We start from the raw sequence: 6,000 nt of genomic DNA on the forward strand, positions 1-6,000 counted from the left end.
AGTACAGGTGCAGTGGTCAAGAGCGCAGCTCTGGGGTCAGTGCCCTCCATGGTTCAGTCCTGGTCTTGCCTCCACTTCATGTGGCTCAGCTGTTTGACCTTAGGTCACTTCCATCATCTCCCTAAGCCACTACTTCCTCTTCTTAAAGAGGAGAGTAACAGGGTGCCTGGCTCGCTCAGTCAGAACAGCATGCAGCTCTGCATGCTCGATCTTGGGGTCATGAGTTTGAGCCCCATATTGAGTGTAGAAATTACTAAAAAAAAAAAAAAAAAAAAAAACTTAAAAAAAAAAGGAGAACAATAATCATAAAACCTACCCATTAGGGTTATCGAGAGGAGTAGTTGAGATTATGCGTGCAAGGCACTTGGCACAGAGTCTGGCATGCAGGAAATGCTTGAAGAACAAAAACCGTCCTGTCTTGGATCCCATTTCACTCACAAATGGGCGTGGGGGTGAAGGGCAGCAGGCCTGGGTAATCAGGGGCTGGGATCTAGCACTCAACACACCCCCAGGAGTGGGCTGGTGCCCAGGGAAAGTCAAGAGGCCTAGGCACACCAACATGTTACCCAGAGAGGAGGGTGAGCCAGGGGCCAGAGGAGTCAACAACCTGGGGGCAGCTGGGGAAGCCTTGACAGAGGGTCCAAGCGCATGGCAGCCAGGGGGTAAGTGCAATTCTCCATTAAGTGTTCGGAGAACCTGGTAGGAATCTTGGCTCCGCCAACTTCAGGTAGCAGTCTCGATCCTTGCCACTACAAACCAGCCTAAGTGAAAAAAAGGATTTTTTGATTCATTCAACTGAAAAGCATGGAAGGTCAATGAATTCATTTTAAGTAATGTCATCAATCTGTCTCCAGTGATCGGCTTGCCTCCTTTCTGTCTTAGCTTTGTTCTCAGGCACACATGCTCTGGTCATGGAGAAAAGTCAACCAGCAGCTCCCAGCGTCGCTGTGCAAGTGGCAACCCCAAGAGAGACACAGCATCTCTTCTATGGCAGCTCCAGCTCCGGCAAACATCCGGAGGCCTGCCTTGGATCACACGCACACCAGTGAACCAATCACTGTGACCAGAGCAATGGGATGTTCTGGTTGGCCAGGCCTGTATCATGTATCCAATCAGGTATCCAAACTACCTGGATTGAGCATAAGGAGTCCTCGGAGTAAAATAGGGGCCTTGGGCAGCCCCAGTGGCTCAGAGGTTTAGCGCACCCTTTAGCCCGGGCATGATCCTGGAGACCCAGGATAGAGTCCCACGTCGGGCTCCCTGCATGGAGCCTGCTCCTCCCTCAGCCTGTGTTTCTGCCTCTCTCTCTCTCTGTGTGTCTCTCATGAATAAATGAAATCTTTAAAAAAAATAATAAAATAGGGGCCTTGGGATCCCTGGGTGGCGCAACGGTTTGGCGCCTGCCTTTGGCCCAGGGCGCGATCCTGGAGACCCAGGATCGAATCCCATGTCAGGCTCCCGGTGCATGGAGCCTGCTTCTCCCTCTACCTGTGTCTCTGCCTCTCTCTCTCTCTCTCTCTCTCTCTCTCTGTGTGTGTGTGTGACTATCATAAATAAATAAAAATTTAAAAAAAAATTAAAAAAAAAAAAAAAAAGGGGGGCCTTGATTCTGGAGGAAGGCATGAGGACAAGTACAAGAGTCCGTGTGAGACATCCCTGTCACCAGCTGTCCCTGGAGCCAAGCACCTGGGCACCTGAGCATCCTTGTCATGGTGCCACAGCCATCACAGGCTTGGTCCTTGGGCCGGGATTCTTGCAGCCCTGGAAGGCTGGTAGGAGGAGCCTCGCCTCTCAGAGTGGCTACACCACAGATGGTGCTTGCTGAAGACGCAATTCTAGGGAGCAGCAGGTGCAGCTGGTATGCACGAGTCCCCAGCTGGATTTCTCCAATGTCCTTCAAGAGAGGTGGTGAAGGACAACAATTGAGGGACCTTATCAGGAGGGGGAAGAGGAGAGATGCTAAAATGCCCCCAGCTCTCCAGAGGCTAGGACTCCTCAACCAGCATGCTGAAGACCCTGGGAAGCCACGGCCTTGGGCTAGGAGGGCATCAGGGATTATGCTCAGTTACTCTCGACTTTCCCCTCCCTTCTTCCTGGGCCACCTCCACCCCCACCCTAGAACCTTCTCAACTCTGCATTCCTCCTCTGAGCATACCCTTCACTCCAGATACACATCTCTGGGGCAATTGTATTCATTCGGTAACTAGATTATCACCTAGAATGGGCCCCACCCCATACCAGGAGCTATAGTGAATCCCCAGACAGGCCTAGCCCACAACCTCGCAGGGTGCACAGCTCTAAAAAGTGTGCATCCTTCATTTTTAATTGCACAAGTTATGCACGAAGTGATTCTCTTTGTAAAATGTTCCAACAATATATTTACTACTGAGGCCAATTGACTTTTCCCAGACAGGTCCTCCCTCAAAGTACCATCAGTTACTCATTTGGTGCATAGCTGTAAAATATGTCCTACATACGCACATCCCAATATGTTCACATGCAGAAATGTATAGCTTTTGCTTGGTTGACAATTACAACAATAAATCCCAAAGAGTACACGGTGAAGACTCCCTTTTACTCCATCTCCCAGCTGCTCCATGCCCTCCCAGAACAGTCGCCGAAGTCACCAGCTTCCAGATAAGCTGGGAGAGAAGTCAGTAAAACTTGTCTGTGAAGGGCCGGATCATAAATACTTTAGGCTCTGTGGGCTTATGGTCTCTGTCACAACTAATCAACTCTGCCACTGTACCCGAGAATGCAGCCGTAGACAATACGTAAATGAATGAGTGTGGCTGTGTGCCAATAAAACTTTATTTAAAGCCGTGGAAATTGTGAATTTTATATCACCTTCACATGTGATGAAATACTATTCTTCTTTTGGTTGCTTTTCAAACATTTAAGAATCTAAATACCAGTCTTAGCTCGCTGGGGATGCTAAGACAGGAAGCAGGCTGGATTTGGCCCTTGGATTGTTGGATGCCAACCCTGGCCTCCTCACGTAAAAAACAAATATGCCCCAACATTCTTTGCCCTCTTTCTTATTTATGTGAGGAGACCACACTATACACATTGTCTTATACCTTAATGTTCTCATTTTGTGCTATGTCCTAGAGATCATGTCATACAGTGCTCCATGCACAACTTATCCACTTTTGCCTTTGGCATATTACATTTTATTCCATGATAATGTATTTAGCACAGTTTCCTTAGCCAATCACTTGTTCATGTGTGTGTGAGAGTGTGTGTGTGTGTGCGTTTTGAGCTCTATTGAGATCTAATTCACATACCATACAACTTATCCATTTTTAAGTATACAATTAAATAGCCTTTAGGGACACCTGGGTGGCTCAGCCAGCTGAGCATCTGCCTTCAGCTCAGGTCATGATCCCCCAGTCCTGGGATCCAGCGCCAAGTCAGGCTCTCTGCTCAGTGGGGAGCCTGTTTCTCCCTCTCCCTTTACTTGTTGCTCTGCCTACTTCTGCTCACTCGTGTTCTCTCTCTCTCTGTGTGTGTGTGTGTGTCAAATAAATGAATAAAATCTTTTTTAAAAGGTGGGGGGGCAGCCTCGGTGTGCCGCCTTCAGCCCGGGGTGTGATCCTGGAGACCTGGGATTGAGTCCCATGTCAGGCTCCCTGCATGGAGCCTGCTTCTCCCTCTGCCTGTGTCTCTGCCTCTCTCTCTCTCTGTCTCTCATGAATAAATAAATAAAATCTTTAAAAATATATTAAAAAATAAAAAAAAATTTAAAAAGGGGTATCTGCAGAGCTGTGACATGGCAACACGGTCGATTTTAGAGCACTGCCATTACTTTGGGAGAAACCCCTCACTCCTTAGCGATCATCCCCATCCCTCATAACTCCCCTGAGCTATAGGCAACTACTAATCTATTCTCTGTCTCTCTGCCTATTTTGGATATTTATAGAGAACCATACAATCTGTGGTCTCTGTGAAAAGCCTGTTTCACTCAGCATGAAGTTTTCCAGGTTCATCTCTGCCCTAAGCAGGTGTCAGGACTTCATCACTTCTTACTGCAGAGTGCCATTCTACTGTATGGCTCATGTATCCATCAGCTCATGGACATTTGGGTGGTTTCCACTTTTTTGACTATTGTGAATAATGCTGCTAAGAACATCTGTGCACGGGCTGTTGTGTGAACACATCGTTCCATTCCTCTTGGTTATATATCTAGGAGTGGAATCGCTGGGTCTTATGGTAACTCTATGTTTAACCATTGGAGGAAGTGTCAGTATGTTTTCCAAAGTGGTCGCGCCATTTATATTCCCAGGGTCAATGTATGAGGGTTCTAATTTCTCCATAGCCTTGCTAACATTTGTCATTATCTGTTTTTTTTCCCCCCCATTATGGTTGTAAAGCAGGATCTCATTGTGGGGCATATGTGTTTTTAGCCAAATATATTGTTCTAAAAAATTCATTTCTAGATCTTGGACTTTTCCCCATGTGATTACATATAGATCCTTGTGCTTTTTAAATGCTACATAGTATTGCTAAGCACAGCTGGAGTCCTGTTCAGCCATTCCCTTTGATGGCTAACTGGGCTGTTTTTAACTTTTTACCATTACAAACAACAAAGCAATGAAGATTCTTGTTGTGCACAGAGGACACATTTCTTGAGGACAGTCTTAGAAGTAAAATTGTTGGGGCACCTCGGTGGCTTAGTCGATTGAGCGTCTGCCTTGGGCTTAGGTCATGATCCCAGAGTCCTGGGATTGAGATCTGCATACTGGGATCAAGCCTCATGTTGGGCTCCCTGTTCAGCAAGGAGTCTGCTTCTCTGTCTGCCCCTCCCCTTGCTCATGCTCTCTTTCTCTCTTTCAAATAAATAAATAAATAAATAAATAAATAAATAAATAAATAAATCTTTTAAAGAAAAGAAGCCAAATTGCTGGATTAAGGGCTATACACATTTAAAATTCTTGAAGATTTTATGAATTACCCTCTGCAAAAGCTCCACCAATTTACACTCCACCAATGGTGTATGAGAATATTCATTTCACTACCGCATGCCAGCCCTGGATTTTAGCCCTTTCATTGGTGCCAAAAGCCTTTTCCTTACATTTGCAGTTCCTTCATCAGTGTCAAGTTGACTAGGCGCCTTATCCTAACACATGGCTGTTCTCTTTGGTGCTAGGGGCCACCCCTTTTGTCTCTGTGTCTTCCATGCTGCCCAGCATGGAGCTGAGAGCAGCAGCGGGTGATAAATGCGAGTTAGGCACTGTGGTTTTTACATGACTAAAGTGTGTTCTTTTTTTTTTTTTTTTAAGATTTTATTTATTTATTTGAGAGAGACAGAGATGGAGACAGAGATAGCAACAGAGAGCACGAGCAGGGGGTGGCAAAGTGAGAAGCGGGTTCCCCATTGAGCGGGTGGCCCAATGTAGGACTGGATCCCAGGACCCCGGGATCATGACCTGAGCTGAATGCAGAAACTGTTTTTTTTTTTTTAAGATTTATTTATTTATTCATGAGAGACACACAGAGAGAGGCAGAGACACAGGCAGAGGGAGAAGCAGGGTCTCTGCAGGGAGCCCGATGCGGGACTCCATCCCAGATCCAGGATCACAGTCTGAGCCGAAGGCAGATGCTTAACCTACTGAGTCACCCAGGGGCCCCTAAGGTGTGTTATGAGATCCACAGAAATTCACAGTGTCTCAGTTCTTCAAGATCTCACTGTGCATGCTGAGCTTCTCTCAGAGCTGTGTTGTCCTCCAGGCCTTAAAGAAATCAGAAGTCCTGGGCTGGTCTAGGGAGAAATTCTTTAGCCAGCAGAATGACTTGAACACCTGGCCAGCTTGGAGCACAGGATTGTGTTTCAAAATAGGTCTTAGGATCCTGGGAAGCAGGTTCTTCTGCTGGATACTTTCTGATACCATCATCCAAACGGAACCAAAAAAAAAAAAAAAACAAAAACAAAAAACAAAAAAATCCAACCAACAAAAACCCCTCAGGGGTCAGCTAAAGCCATCCCACTGTACAGACTAG

This window comes from Canis aureus, chromosome 4, assembly GCF_053574225.1.
Source record: "Canis aureus isolate CA01 chromosome 4, VMU_Caureus_v.1.0, whole genome shotgun sequence".
In the NCBI taxonomy this organism is placed as follows: domain Eukaryota; kingdom Metazoa; phylum Chordata; class Mammalia; order Carnivora; family Canidae; genus Canis; species Canis aureus.